The following is a 17,398-nucleotide window of genomic DNA, read 5'->3' on the forward strand; positions in this document are numbered from 1 at the left end:
TACAAAATATGTCTATGCGGGCAATGGACGGAATATTTCATGAGGTGAAAGATAAAATGATCCATTCAAAGAGGCATAGCAGAGTTAAATGGTCATTCATTTCATCTTTCACCGAATAAATATTCTGTCCATAGCACGAATGATAAGAACATTCATTATTTAGGTTTATCATGACACCTGAAAATATATTATTTTTCATATGAAAAGTTATGAATTCGATGCAAATTATGTTCACGGAGTGCGAGCTAGGTCTGTTGATTGTCGTGTACATACAACATACGCGCTGCCAACACGCATAGACTAATACACACAATTTCTTGCATCATGATACAATGCGCTTTTGGTGTTACCCCGGATTTAGATCGAGCTACCATCACCGGCGCTCAGTGCATGAAAGGAATTAATCCTGCCGGGTACCCATTTACCTCACCTGGGGCCCGTTTCATAAAGCTGTTCGTAAGTTAAGAGCGACTTTAAGAACGGCTGGTGATCCTTTCTTGTGGTAAACGATGTTCACCATTAATAATTATTTAGCTCGTAAGAAAGGATCACCAGTCGTTCTTAAAGTTGCTCTTAACTTACGAGCAGCTTTATGAAACACCCATCTGGGTTGAGTGCAGCACAATGTGGATAAATTTCTTGCTGAAAGAAAACACGCCATGGTTAAGATTCGTACCCACGACCTCTGTTTGAAAGGCGAGTGTCAAAGTTATTATTCTCATCATCATCAATTTTATTATTATTAACATTATTATTAATATCATTATCATTGTTATTATTATCAATATTATTATTGTAAATGTTATTATTATCACTACTGTTGCTGTTTTTATCATTATTAAGATCAATATTATTATCATACTTTCATGTCCATGCGAATTATGTCCCAGTAATGTGTGGAGACTACACATTACTTTCTGATGTGATCGATACCATTATTACAATCATGTCCGATACAGGTTTGTACAGATTTGATGAACAATAATCGATTCATACCCTGAGAGTATTTTCAAACTCAAAATCATAATTAAACTTAAAAAAACGACTATGTAGTTGTCAATTATGTTTAAAATTATTTATTTTATTGCACTATGGAAATGAAATAAACTAAAACAATATCAATGATAGCAAAAGAAGTTTTAAGTTGATACTAACTATGACAGTTTTTGCTTTAAAACAATTATGAACAGATCTTCACCTCTCTATTTACCACTCTAGGCGACACGCCTATTATTTATTTTGGCAGGAGGTAGCACTTCTGAAAAGCTACCCCCAAATGTTCCAACTCTTCATCAGGAAATCTGGAGGAAGCAAAGTAATATCTCAGTATCATTTGCCCTACGACAGCTGTACGCCGGGTCGAAAAGTCGTTATAACATTTCTTATCAGCTACATGTAGTAACAAAGAAACCGCGTAGCAAGGATTTCAATTTAGAGGGCGGTAAATGCACGCGAAGCAGGGAGTGCAGGGAGGGGGAGTTTCCTCCTCCAGCGCAAAGCTTTCGGTGTTTCATAAATTAAAATGAAAGAGAGCCGCCTTTCTTGTCTCTAGTACTTATATCAGCTCCAATTCAGTTGACTTTGTTGTGATTTTGAACCTTGCTTTCAAAAGTGATTGTGAACGCACAAAAAAAGGGATAAAATGGAGGAAATTAAAACAAATTATTACCCCGCGAGAAGCGCGGAAGCTTAAGCTTTTTATCAAGCTTTTTTCCAAAGAAAATGGTCCCGAGGTAAGGGTATTCTCTAAGTTATATTGAATGCTTCCCTTGGAAAGATCAGATTTGATTACAAACAATTTAGCGACAGTGCATATCTTTAACTCGCAAAACAAAGGAGAAGAAGGGTATATGCCGGTAAGAACATTTTCCTCCCTGCGCAGAACAATGAAACTCTGAAATTTCAAAGGGCGGACGATTCATCAAATGCAGATATCTCTGATACCCCCATCGGCTCGAATTCAATTGGATTTTCTAAGATTATTGAACTTCATTACAAGGAAAATAGTGCGCAAAAAGTTGAAACTTCTGTGATTTGTTGAAATCATATAAAAAAGCCTGATGTATAATTTCCTTGACTTATCATTAAGCGCTTCATTTTGAATGATAAAGAAACTTTAGTGTTATTCAAAATTTCAAACTGAGGGCGTAAAATAGGACAGGAGATGAATGTGAAGGGAAATGACATGAAGTTTGATAGAATTTGATAAAAAAATATTATACTTTTTTTTATTAAATACGACACGAATTTTATACCATCCTCTTTGTAAATTAGGAACCTGTTTGCCCCCAAATTATGGTTGTTTAGTAATAAGCCTTCCCAATGCCTGAAACCAAGTGAACTTTTCTTTCTTACCGATGAATCAAAATGCTCTTTTGCCGATTTAACTCTACGTCATAATAGTTGCCTGGACTTTACTCATTACGTCACAATATCTTCTAAAAATGCACCTGTCGCGTTATGTTGTTGCGGATTGTATTTATTGTGCGTTGGTATCATCACCAAATGATGCAACCTGTTTTGGATAATAAAATCATCCCTGAAGAAGGTCTATGACCGAAAATTCGGAAGATTATGTCTCCTCACGGCGTTTCTATTACGTCTTCTTTTGTTTATATATATATATATATACATATTGTGTGAAAGAAATGGATGAAGAGAACAATGGTAGGCGTAGCTTAAATCAAGGTTCCCCAGAGCTATCTACCCTTTGGAAAAATTGGTGATGCCGAAAAAATGTCTCTGCCGGGAATCGAACCCGGGCCCCCAGCTTTGAACGCCGGTGCCCTAACCACTAGACCACAGAGACGGGTTAGTGGCTAGGGCGACCCCTATCAGATTGACCGTCAGATAGACAGATTTTCGACACTATACAAATTATAATTTCCTTTGTCGGGTGAAGGTGGGTTTTGAACAAAGCTGGGGGCCCGGGTTCGATTCCCGGCAGAGACATTTTTTCGGCTTCACCAATTTTTTCAAAGGGTAGATAGCTCTGGGAAACCTTGATTTAAGCTACGCCTACCATTGTTCTCTTCATCCATTTCTTTCACAAATATTGAAATAAAAGAGTTGCCAAAGCTGTTGTACATGTATAACTTCACACATTTATATATATATATATATATATATATATATATATATATATATATATATATATATATATATATATTAATGAGGCAAAGTGTTTTGTACTTAGTTCCAACAGTTTATTTTGAATTCCAAATTTTCGACGTTAGACATACGTCTTCTTCAGGGATAAAGCTCCCTGAAGAAGACGTATGTTTAACGTCGAAAATTTGGAATTCAAAATAAACTGTTGGAACTAAGTACAATGCATTACCACTTTGCCTCATTAATATCTTCTATGTCCAACACGCGGAACTCAATATCGTCATATATATATATATATATATATATCCATTCTGGAAGCTTCTAGTATTGTCTTTAAAAAGAACATTCTGCTTCTTTTTAGAGCAATCCTAATTCTATATAGAAGACTCTTGAATGACCTCAGTGAAATTAACAATGTAAACAACATAGCTAATCCTATTGTCCTTTTCCCCTGCTAGCAGTCTATTGTCTATTGTCCATTGTACATTTCAAAAATACCATACATTACTCAGCCTCATTTTTACAAAGCTTAATTGAGGCATTCTGGAATATTCTTATTACGCAATGAACTTCTTAGAGAAAAAAAAAACTACATGGATGAATGTAATTTCTCTTCCAATTCTTCTTATACATAACACTACATAACACCAGTTGTTGCTACACGCATTCTTGCTTTAAACAGGGACGTGAGACGCCCCTGCTTTAAATATAAAGGGGGAGTGAACTGTATGTGGTCTCTCATTGACTATGTGTTATGAATACATAGTCTTAAAATGTACTTTTTCAGATATCTAATAATACTACAGAGAATAAATTGACCTTTACTTGTATTTGTTTAGAGAAACTAAAATGTTTTGAGAGGAAAAGTAATTGTTTTGCTGACTGGTAACATAATTATTGCGGTATAAATGTACTGAGTAGTTATTATAGCATGTCATTATTCATGTGGGTCTATATTACTTGACTACACTAGCATTATGGGTCAGGAAATTGGCCAGGTATGAGTAGTTGAGGACTCGAGGTGGCGCTATTGGTTCGTATCTGCTTTAAATGAAAACATTTTAAAGGAAAATATGAATAATCAAGACATCAGCGTCGGTGCTTATCTCATTGAATATTAAACCACCATGCCACTAGAGTTCCTGAGCTTCTTCTGATCATGCGCAGAATAGAACTCCTAACTGGCTTGCTGCAGTCTACAGAGTGGATTTGGCGCTTGAAAATCACATATGTATTATTAAATCAAGGTTTGACAATACCCTTGTACACTTAAAGGAAACCAGAACCCAAGAGAAGAAGCAATCTTATTGGAAAGAGTAAAATGAGAGGAACAAGTTAAAAGAGCTTCATCAAAATCGGTTATGAATAATAAGCAAGTTATGGACGTTTAACAAGTCTTGTTGTACTTTCTATGGCGATCCTCAAATTGGCAAACGTGCTTCTAAATGGCTGATTTTGCGGACAACTCTCCATTTGTTTTGTACACAAATTTTCAGATTTCCCCCCTTTATTTTACATATTTCACTTTATCTCCTCCTGACCTTGACATATGTGATGAGAATTATATTTTCCCATGACACATTTTGTGCTCATAATTGCAAGATGCAATTTGAAAGATAATGAGGAAAATCTGAAAATTTGTGAACAACACAAATGGAGAGTTGTCCACAAAATCAGTCATAGAAAGTACAAGACTTTTTAAACGCCCATAAATTGCTTATTTCATAACTGATTTTGATAAAATTGTTTTTAATTGTACCTCTCATTTTACTCTTTCCAATTATCTTGCTTCTCTTTTACGGTTTTGGGAACATTTCGGAGAGGTGCTGGCGCACTTCTCCGATCAAAATTTGCCCGTATCCGACCTGACCTAGTCAAATCGGCATAAGGGAGCTCCGGCGTTTGCTTAGGCTGCTCAGCCTGCCCATAGATTATAAAGAGATTTTTATTTATTTAAAATTAAATAATTTTTAAAAAGTTAGTCGCTAAAAGGGTTACAATTATATAGATTAAAATTTTCGATAGTAATTCTAGAATCAAATTGTTTTTAAATTTTCAATTCTGAGATTTTTCAAATACAATCCAAATAACTACGCATGAATGTAGTTTTTGAAAGGTATTATGGTTGCCCCCCAAAATATGATTTTATAATCGATTTAGTCCTTTTTTAACCTATCAAACAAAGTCAGATATTAGACAGCATGTACAGACCCTATTGAAGTTTTTATCAACACGTGGGTCTTCACAAAAGACTAAGTCATAGTCCATTCCATAATTTTTTTTTGAACAAACAAGTGCACACCGAGTTACCAATAATGCATATAGCATTTCCATTTATTTGAAAGCAGGATAAAAGAGCATTGTAGATTAAATGCCTTGCTCACGGGCATAGGTGCCGTGGCCGGGGATTGAACCCCGGACTTTCCATGTATAGCCAGGCGCCTTAGACCACTCGGCCATTCCATAAAATGTTGCTTTGAATCAATACAGAAAAATCAACAAGCATAACGATAAAAAATCATAAAAATCGGACGTGAAAGTAAGAAATTTCTGATATTTCATAGTTTTGCTTAGTTTTCACAAAACAGTTATTATGCACAACGCACTGACATGCCAATGAGAGGGGGGTCGATGATATCCCTCACTCACTTTTTTTTATTGTTTGAATTACAATAATTCAAATATATCAAGTTTTACAGATTTGACAAAAAGGACCTGAACCATAAAGTGTTTAAAAAATAATAATTCCACATGTTCAGTGAGGGATTAAACTTTGTTTCAAAGGACAATGAGGAGAAAATTATTCATTTTCCATGTAATAAGATACAAAAAGTGAGTTGGTGACGTCATCAGTTACCTCATTTGCATACCGACATATTTTGTGAAATTAAGAGAAACTTAAAAATGTCATAACCTTCTTACTTTATAACAGATTTTATTGAAAATGTCAGTGTTATTGTGGTTGGATTTTTCACTTTACTCAAATCGACTTTTTTGTTTGGGTGGACATGTACTTTAAATTAAAAGAAAGAAAATGGCGCACTTAGCTCCTTTGATCGCTTTCAACTGAATTATTGATACTTAAAATACATCTACAATCATACAAAAAGTCAAGTCCACCCCAGAAAAACGTTGATTTGAATCAGTAGAGAAACATCCAACAAGCGTAATGTTGAAAATTTCATCAAAATCGGATATAAAATAAGAAAATTATGACAGTTCAAAGTTTTGCTTATTTTTCACCAAACAGTTATACGCACAACTCAGTGACAGGCAAATCAGAGAGTGATGTCCGTCAATCACTATTTCTTTTGTTTTTATGGTTTGAATTATACAACATTTCATTTTTTACAAATATGACAAAATTGATAAGGACCAACTTGATTGAACCATGCTAATTGCACATATTCATGGTAAAATAAAATTTCTTCCACACGAGGAGAAAAATAAAATATTTCCAATTTTATATAATAAAATAGAAAAGAAATAGTGAATGGGTGACGTCATCAGTCTTCTCATTTGCATACAGACCAAGATGTGCATAACTGTTTTTTTTTCTTTTATTAAGTGAAACTTTAAAATGCTATAACTTTCTTATTTTAATTCCGATTTTTATGAAATTTTCAGTGTTATGCTTGTTGGATTTTTCGCTTTCTATTCAAATGAACTTTTTGTTGGGGTGGACTTGTCCTGTAAGGGAATGATCGACTTCAACCTTGGGTTTATCACTATACCTGTATACCTTACCCTAACCATGAAACCCTATTGCAACCTTATTAACCCTAATACCTTTGTCACATTTCTTCTGAGGCGGCTTCAAACCACCTATAATGTGGCAGGTACAAAACAAAAAAACATGTTAATACGACTGTCTTCGAGCAAATGTGACTGAGGAATTATCTTATATCCTAGAGGAAAAAAAGCATAGAGCGATCAATAATTGTCGCCGGAACAAATGTCGTCGGAATAAATGTCGTGACACTTGATGGCTGATAAGGAAATTTTCACTATACAGGAGAATGCTATCGTAGCATTCACCCGACCAAAATTTCAGTAGTGTGGCTCCGTATCCGAACGACCTAGTCGGACGGACCGGAGCCAGGCTCCACTACACTTCACAAGTATCAATGATGGCGAGAAGAATTTATACAAATATATTATTTTTTTTTTCTAGTTAGCGTGCTTTAGAAATTGTTTGTTAATATATAGGTTAAAAGTTTAGATTTTTTTGAATTATTACTGTTTTAATTTCTAAACAAAAAAATTTCGTGAAAAAATTTGCAAAAAAGATTAAAATAGCTATGATTGAATGAGACATTTTAAAGGTATCGTGGTTGACATTTCATAAAATAATATCGATAATAAAGATAAAATAATGGAATCGATTCTTTTTTTTCTATTTAGCTATCGAACAAAGTGAAGAGCCTAGTCTGCATGCACAGACCCAATTGAATTTTTATCAACACAGGTGTCTTAAAAAAAAGACTAGAACATATATTAAAGGTCGAAATCACTCAAGAAAAAAAAGTGGATTTGAATCAATAGAGTACTACGATATTAAATATCAAACAAATAACCAAAAAATTAGATTATTTGGCTATTTTTTATTTACAGGAAATAGAGCACAAAGTAAACAAAATAATTATTATATTAATAAAAAAATATGATAATCCAAATAATCCGTATTGGCTGGCAAGAAGTTCTTTATCAAAAGTCCACAATGCTGGCGATGATGAATTTTTTTAACAAGTGTACACCTCGTTATCAATAATGCGTGAAGTATTTCAATTTATTTGAATGCAGGATAAAAGAGCACATGTGCTGTGGCCGGGGATCGAACCCCGGACTTTCCATGTATAGCCAGGCACCTTACCGCCCTTTCACAGGGTACCAAACTCGTAATTTGAATGATGATTCCAGTGAAAAATAATTCTAATTACGAACTTTTAGCACGTGTGAAACCAAACTAGAATCCCGAACGTTAAGCACAATCACGAATTCAAATTCTACTCCGGAGGTGAATTCCAGTTAAGTTTCACTCAAATTACGGTACGAAGTTTACGTCTGAAAGGGTTGACCTCCAAACAATCTTTTGAGGGGCGGAGCTTACGTGACCTTTCGAGCACTTCCGTAGATAATACAATTTCATGCGCTCATCGTAGTTTCTTTTTTTGCGATGCAGTGCTTTGATTGGGTTTGATTGACAAGTCACCAAGGACACAATACCGCCTTCGCTCAGGAATTCGAATTCAAATCACAGTTTTCGAGTGAACTTGTGAGCGGGACAATGATTCTAAAGACGAAATGCAATCATCACAATGATGATTCACGATTCTCGTGTGAAAAGGCCCTTAGACCACTCGGCCACGGCACTTCCATTGATGTTGGCATACGATTTCAACACACCTTCCGATCTTATTGTTACTGTGTGTAATTAAAGAGAGCAGGAGACAGATAGATATGAGATTATACAGTGAAAAGAAAAGTAGAAAGAGGGAAGGAGGGAAAGATAAATGTCCCCAAAATGCTTCTAGGATAAAGGGCTGGGTCATACTCTCGGCTCAGCCAAAATGTACACAGCAAAAACTCCGGTGTTAACCGGTGTACATAGTGGACCACACCAGTTATTTTACACCGGTGTTAAATTGACAGTGTTAGTTTAACACCTATAGGTGTTATTATAACACCTTCGGTTATTACATTTACACTCTTTGGTGTTATGTTCAGTCTCTAGGGTGTAATTTTAACACCTCAGGGTGTGGTCCTCTATTAACACCAACTGGTGTCAGTTTTAACACCACAATTTTTACAGTGTAGAACACTTGTACCAATCTATTGCCAGAAAGTATTATGTAATACTTGTATTCATATATTGCGACGATTTCCAACTAAAGGTAAGTGATTAACATCTAAAGAGATCGAAAGGGATAGTTATACAATATTGATGAAACCACAGTTGCATAAATTATTGTTGCATATATTGCCAACAGTTCCGCGTTGACTGTGGGAACAAGCCATTTCAAAATCAATGAGTATATCTTCTCTTTTTTCAATTTATCAAAAGCCATCAGGGTCACGTGTTACAGTAACGCACTTCCAAATGTTCGGCTCATGATCAGCCTGGATTGTTTGGGAAGGTAATGAAGAAATTCGGGAGAAACGCTAAGGCACTTCTCCGTTCAAAACTTGAGTATATAAGGCTACGCAACCGATCCGACCTAGTCAGATCGGCTTATGGTGCCCCATGTCTGCGTTTGCACCTAATATATCTTGTATAAAATTCAAATTTCATATAATTAAACTATATTCTTAAAAAACAGTTAGCGTAGCGTGCTACGAAACATTCATTATCATTAAAATGGAAATATTTGATTATAATGCTAGATCAAAGTGTAATTTTTATTTTTGATTAAATGTTTTTCTCCAAAAGCATTTAAAAACACGCATAAACTATAGCATTATGATGTTAAGGTTGGCACTTGTACAAGTACCATATTATAATCGATTCATAATTCAAGCTATCGAACAAGGGCAGAGCGTAGTCTGGAGTTACAGACCCTAATTGAAATTGTTCTCACCACGTGGGTCTTGAAAAAAGACTAGAAAATAAGTTATGTTTTGGTTTCAATTAGGACGTTAAAGAATGGAATAGATACCCCAAAGCTTAAGTCCAACACGAAAATTCTTATTTGAGAGCTTGCAAAATGTCTTAAATTAATTGTTTGCTTACTTTCTAGTTTATCATTGTAAATGTATTTGTATTATTCCTGTTTTATTTGTATGTTAGTTTTTTTTCATCATTAATATATGAAGAGCCCACTTGCAAAAGGGGTTAGGTCCATTTTACAATGTATAGATTTTTAGTGGCTCTATAAGATGATACCAAAGAAAAGTTGAAATTCCCATTAAAAACTTATCTAAATTGGCAAAGAAAATCACTTTGTTTTCAAAAGGGGTTAGGTCTATTTCAGTTTGGTTGCAAAAGGGGTTGAAGACAAGTAGATTTCTTTTATACCCAATTTTATGTTCACATGATAGGGTAGTACATCATGACATTTTAGTTTCTCATAAGAGTATTGCAATAAGTGAGAATCAAAATGGTTTTTCTCGGAATGGTCCAAAGTGAACCTAACCCCTTTTGCAACAAAACTCTTCATATGTATATATGTTTGTTTATGCCATAATGTTTTATACATCTTCCTTTGCTTTGTTAATATGTTGTTATATCAATTTCATTAAGGGGCCTCTTTCACAAGCTGTGCTTCTACGGGGTCCTAAACATTTTTTTGTTATATTATTTTTGCCAACCTTTGTACTTAACATTTGTAACATTTCCCCTCATTGGTTTGAATTAACTCATATCACTTATCACTTAATAGTATACTAAATAAATATGTGATCGATATAGACTTTAGCTCGTGCACATAATGTATTAAAATGTCACATCCTCTAAACGATGAAAGATCCATACTGATTTAAAGGATCAAGGATCGAGCCCCTACTATTTATTTCCTCTTGATCAATTAAAAATTTAGATAAAGTCTAAACACTTACATTTTAACCACAGATACTGTGTAATAATAATCTTTAACTCAGATTTGTTGATTAGTTTATAACTAACCATCCAAGTTAATTATTTATATACGAACTAATGGAAATATTTCCCTTGTTTTGTATCTTTGAAATAAAAATAATAAATTCCTTGAATTCTAAACAGATTTCGACAGGAGACAGTACATTTATCTCTGACTCCTACTTACAAGAAACAAAATTTATCATGAAAGGGACAACTCCACCCCAACTAAAAGCTTATTTGAATGAAAAGAGAAAAACCCAACGAGAAATAATACTGACAAATTATTCAAAATCGGATGTAAAATAAGACAATTGTGATATTTTACAGTTTTTCTTCATTTCACAAAACAGTAATATGCACATCCTGGTTGGTATGCAAATGAGGAGACTGACGACATTATCTACTCACCATTTCTTTGTACTTTCTTAAATGAAATATTCAAATTTTCTCCTCATTGTCAAGTGAAACAACGATTAATTCCTCCCTGAACATGTGGAATTAGCACTGTTTAATACTATATGGTTCAGTCAACTTGGCCCTTATTGTCAAATCTGTAAAAAATGAAATATTGTATAATTCAAACTCATTTGCATGACACTGAATTGTGCATATCACTGCTTTGTGAAAAATAAGCAAAACTTTGAATTGTCATAACTTTCTTATTTTACATTCAATTTTTATGAAATTTTCAGCGTTATGCTAGTTTGATTTTCCTCTATTTATTCAAATCATTATTTTTCTGGGGTGGACTTGACCTTTAATAATAATTGTTGTTTGTCCTCATATCACTCTGGACCTGGTTCCTTTACATAAACTGAACTTTCTTGAAATCATTTCAAATTCAATGACGTTACATTGTCCATAGTGTCGAAATTCTTAAAAATTAGGTTTATTGTCACCGTCCTAAGGTTCTATGACATTTGCTCTGGCGACAAAATCTCAGAAGGAAAAAAAGAGTTTAAGAACCCAGACTTCAATAACCACCTTCAAGGGCAACCTGAAAAACACATACCTGTTTAAGAGTGATTTTTGATAGACATTGACTTATTGTTCAGACATGTATTATATGTAAATAATTTTTGTTGTTCTGCTCTGAAGCGCCTTGAGCATCTAATCAAGATGGAAAGTGCGCTATACAAATCTCATTTTTTATTATTATTTTTTTATCATTATCATTATTATTATTCCTCTAAACAGGATCAAGTCCGTATTTTTTTCTTGAATAACTTTGCTCTAACAAAAAGCACCAAGTAATTTCAAGTGCAACTAGGAACTTTACACTACTAATGTCCGAGAGTCTTTCTTATCAATCTGGTTGTACCCAAGATAGCTGCCTTCTGAATGTCGTACATCCGAAGGTGAGGAGAGATCTTGGTTATGCAGGCTTCCATTCCCTTCTTCACCATTCCTGAGTGACCAATGATGACTGGTGTGACCTCTGCTTTCACGTTCCACATCCTCTCGATCTCAATCCTTAGGTCTTGATACTTGAGCCGTTTGTCTCTTTCCTTTACAGCAATGTTGATATCGTGGGGAACAGAGACCTCAATGATATTTACTACGTTGTTGTCTCTGACGATGATGTCCGGCTTGTTGCAGTTGATGGTTCTATCCGTTAGTATGCCACAGTTCCAATATATGGTGCTGTTATTGATCGTGGTGATCGTTTGTGGCTGATGTTCCCAAGCGTGATCACAAGTCATTTTACCGCGATCCTTCAGTAGTTGCCAATGGATAAGTTTGGCAATATTGTCATGTCTTGTGATGTACTCAGTTCCAGCAAGAGTCGAACATGCTGATACCAAATGCATGATTGTTTCGGTCTCTTTTCCACACATCCTGCAAGTGTCGTCTGTGTCTCTTCTGAGGATAGATTTTTCGTAGGCACGGGTCCTCACCACCTGGTCCTGAATAGCATAGACGAACCCTTCAGTTTTACCTCTTAGTCCCGCCGACTTAAGCCATTGATGGGTGTCTTTCTGGTCTACGAACTCCCGATGCGTCTGTTTTTCATGGTGGCCATGAAGTCGCTTGGATTTAAGTTGCTCTTGAAGTTTCTTGTGAAAGGAGCATTTAAGTCTTGCCTTCTCTTTTTCACCGTAGGGTAGTGTCAGTCGACGTTGTGCCAATAAGATAGATGCTTGCTTGTTAATGGAGTATATTGCTTGACAATTATCATAATCGAGGGATATACTCGTCAGTATATCAGGTGGATTGGATAGGTAGTTGGCGAGGTTCGTTGCTTCCATATTCCAGACCATCTCAATTTGTTGTAGACCTCTTTATTATTATTATTATTATTATTATTATCATTATCATTATTATTATTGTTATTATTATCATCATCAGTATTATTATTATTATTATCATTATTATTATTATTATTATTGTTATTATTATCATCATCATTATTATTATTATTATTATTATTATTATTATCAAAATCTGCACGTTAAAGATAAAAACCAGCTGTGGTAACGATTTCAGTATGAGTTCAAACAGAATCCAATAAAATTACCACCAAAGGGTTTGTACGTATAAATAAAAATATGTGCCAGATAGATCAGGAAGAAAATGCGTATCTGCCGAGAAATGAGCAAAATAAGCACCGAACTCCATCAAATGCCGGGTATTTTTCGAAACAATTTTAATACACTGTCCCATATATGCTTTTCTGTGTTAGTGATCATCAGGTTTATCGATATGGAGCTAAGATTTCATGATTTTTACAAAGATAAATTCACATTAATGTACCAGAACTAGATGTGTGGTCAATTATTTTTACAATTCACCTTGACTTAAAAAGACTTTCTCATGAAATGATTGTTTGCAGCAACAACTGTATTTTACTTTCAAAGTCAAACATTCAATCTAACCCCTAAAATTAAATAAACCTTAATAATTTGTTTTACATTATTCTGAATCAAAATCTCTCCAATCCTCACTCTTACCCCATGCCCTCTGGGATATTAAAGGCCAAGTCCACCCCAGAAAATTGTTGAATCGAATCGATAGAGAAAAATCAAACAAACAAAACGCTGCAAATTTCATCGTAATCGGATATAAAATAAGAAAGTTATGACATTTTTAAGTTTCGCTTATTTTTCACAAAACAGTTCAATGCACAACTCAGCAATATGCAAATGAAAAAGTCGATGATGTCCATCACTCACTATTTCTTTTGTTTTTTATTGTTTTAATAATGCAATGTTTCAATTTTTACAGATTTCATAATAAAGACCAATTTAACTTAACCGTAAACTTTTAAAATAATGGTTATTCCACATGTTCAGTGAGAAATAAAACTTTGCTTCACTTGACAAGGAGGAGAAAATTAGAATATTTCATATTTCATATAATAAAATACAAAAGAAATAATGAGTGGGTGACGTCATCAGTCTGCCAATTTGCATACCGACCAGGATGTGCATATAGCTGTTTTGTGAAATTAAGCGAAACTTTAAAATGTCATAACTTTCTTATTTTATATCCGATTTTGATGAAATTTTCAGTGTTTTGCTTGTTGGATTTTTCTCCTATTTTTCAAATCAACTTTTTTGTTGGGATGGACTTGTCCTTTAATACCGGAGCAAATGTCGAAGGAGCAAAATATCGTGTCACTCATCCGATATTTTTATCCGGTTCAATGTCAAAATTAAAATATGGTGAAATCATTAATCATATTTCGTTTTATTCGATAGTGTCGTAACTCGTTGTGTTCACATTAAAATTTCTTATAGAACATAGTTACATGAATTACATGCATAACATGTATGAAATATAATTATACAGAATGACATTGGACAATGACAAAAAAAAATCACGAGGATATTTTTTTTCCAATTAGGACTTAAAAGTAGACTTGGGATCGTGTCACTTTTTGAGCAGCTGATTTAAACAAATTATCAAACTAACATGAAACATGTGTATGAATGCCTGTATTTGTCTACAAACACCATGAAACAGAACACAATATAGGATGACAAACTCTAATTTAGATACAAGCAGCAATATTTACTAGCCTGATTTTGAGAACCCGTCTGCTCGTTTATTTATGATCGATATAGACTTAAGGTCGTTCATACGATTTAGTCGAATAACACCCTCTCTAGTCAATGAAAGATCCATACTGATTCAGAGGTTTAAGGGGCAAATTCCACCTCTTAATTTCAATTTCAATCAATTAGAAATCAATACAAAATTAAACAATTACATCTGATGTATACACATATCTATAATAAGAATCCAAGTATAGGTTGATTTATTGGTTCAATACTAACTATAAACATTTTATTATTTAATTCGATTAGAAATTTAAAGAGGAATCCAACCCAACTAAAAACTTGTTTTTGTAAGAAAAAGAAAAATCAGACAAGTTGATAGGTGAAAGTTTGACAATATTGGACAAACAACAAGAAAGTTATGATTTTTTAAAAGTTGTAAATATTGGTAATCACTGTACCCATGGAGACTTCAAATTGGCCGCATATGGGATGTCATAGTGATGTAAGGCAAGGACTACTCTTCCATGTACTCCAATACATATTGTGGCTAAAATTTCATTTTCCCAAAAAGTTTTATTTCAAATTATATTTTTCTTTCATGAGGACATAAAACAATATACTACCTGGATTATATTGAGATTACTGCCCCAGGGGAATGGGTACTTAGGAGAAAACCACAAATCCCTGATAATAAAGTACATGGCCTATGGGAAAGTTGTCCTTGCCCCTTGTCATAATTTACTTACCCAGTTGCCAATTTGAAATCTACATACTATTAGTGATCTCAATTTAAAAGCAGCTATAACTTTCTTATTCCTTGTCCGATTTCTTTCAAACTTTCGCCATTCTGTTTAATTTATTTTTCTCCTTCCCAACACAACATTTTATGGCAAAGGCTGGATTCCCCTTTAAGTACTCCCAATCGAAATGTTTTCTAAATTTTGTAAGGAGGCAGTATCTTTCTGTCTCCCAATACAGTGATTGGATACAAATTCCCGAAATTCAAAGACATTTACTGGGGTTTTAAAGTGTTTTTCAACAAAAATCGGTCAATAATACAGCGAGTCTAAATTTGGTCCAAGTGACCAAAATCAAGGAATTTACCATTTTTTGGTTCACCCCCTTTTTAAAAATAAGAACAAAATTACGAAGTGCGCTCCCGGACCGCGAGAGGAAAATTTTGAGCTACGTATCGAGGTAAACAACGTTTAATTGTAATTTACGGATTATCCGGAATTACCTGAATTTCTTTCATGATCCGAAAATTACTTAAAAATGATCCGCATGACCCGGAATTCGGGTAATTTCCTTCAAAGTGGAAACACGGTGACCAGTGTTTATTGACACACCATTTTCTCCGTTGACAATTGCTCCAGGTTAGGCGACCGCACACCTTACGATTGGTCTGCGACTCAATTTTGGAATATACGTAGTACAATTTGATGCTAATATTGAGACTTGGAATATCTTACTGTGTAATGTTCGAAATCATCTTACGAATACCTACGTTCAAACCTGTGACTATGCTATCATCCTTCTTAGAATAAAAGCAAATTTAATATCTAGTCGTAATGACGTCATAGCAGTCGTACGATTGGCTACGATTTGAAACTAATTTGGCCTTTACTCGAAAGTGAGGGCTTGCAATCTTTCAAAATGGTTATATAAATATTCCTTCATTTAATTTTAACCTCAAATAAAATTATATGTTCCATTCACATTTTCAGAAAATGAACAAAATGCGATTTGTTCCAAAATCGGATCGCGAACAGTCGTAAGGTGTGCGATGGCCTTTAGGATTTTTAGGGTCAAGGACAGTAGGGGTTTATGTTAGGCTTAGAGTTAGTTTTGGGATAGAGTATAGCGTTGAATCTAGGGTTGAAGTTGGTCATTACATTACTGTGTGGAATTTACAGGGGACAAGTTGTCGTCCGAGCAAAGTCATAAAATCGCCATGTCATCCTAGATATATATACACTGTTAGAAAATTTTTCCTTAAAATAAAAGAAGTTCCTGCAGCAGAGTCTCTAGAACACCTGTAGTCTTACCAGATTGCGTAATCTTACATTATATCATGTAAAATTACAGGAAATCGGTATTTGGTGTATGGAATCTTACAAATTCTTAAATAAAACACCTTGTCCCCTTCTTAAACAGACCTGTTCTGTTAAATTGCAGAATAATTCCTGTTTTATGAATTTACAGAATGATTCTGTTATTGCTTTCTGTAAAACCTTGTTTTTTCTGTAAAATCAGGGTTTTTTAACAGTGAAAGTCTGGTGCACTTTCATAAACTGGACTTTGTGAAATCATGAAATCTTAGCTGAAAACGATCACACTGAAGATGGCCATTTAAAGGGTCGAACGAGCAAAGTGAGAGAGCAAAAAATGACCTTTTAATAAAAAAAAATAATATAATGATTGAGGAAAATATAATCAATTCCTTTTCTTTTGCTTTCTGTTCTTTATTCTCCTTTTTTTTTTTTTTGTGGGGGGGGGGGGGGTGACTTCCCGGCCCCATCTGTACGACAGTACATGTATATAAACTGTATGGTGGTCATTATATTGTTTGAACTCATTTTTAGACCGTTACAACTTATATCTATGTCGACTTATACAGATAAGTGATTATTTATTACACAAGCAATTACACAAGCAATGTCCACGCCGATTATGTTAACAATCCATGTATTTTGATCATGATTAT

This window comes from Lytechinus pictus, chromosome 6 (genome assembly GCF_037042905.1).
Source record: "Lytechinus pictus isolate F3 Inbred chromosome 6, Lp3.0, whole genome shotgun sequence".
Classification (NCBI taxonomy): domain Eukaryota; kingdom Metazoa; phylum Echinodermata; class Echinoidea; order Temnopleuroida; family Toxopneustidae; genus Lytechinus; species Lytechinus pictus.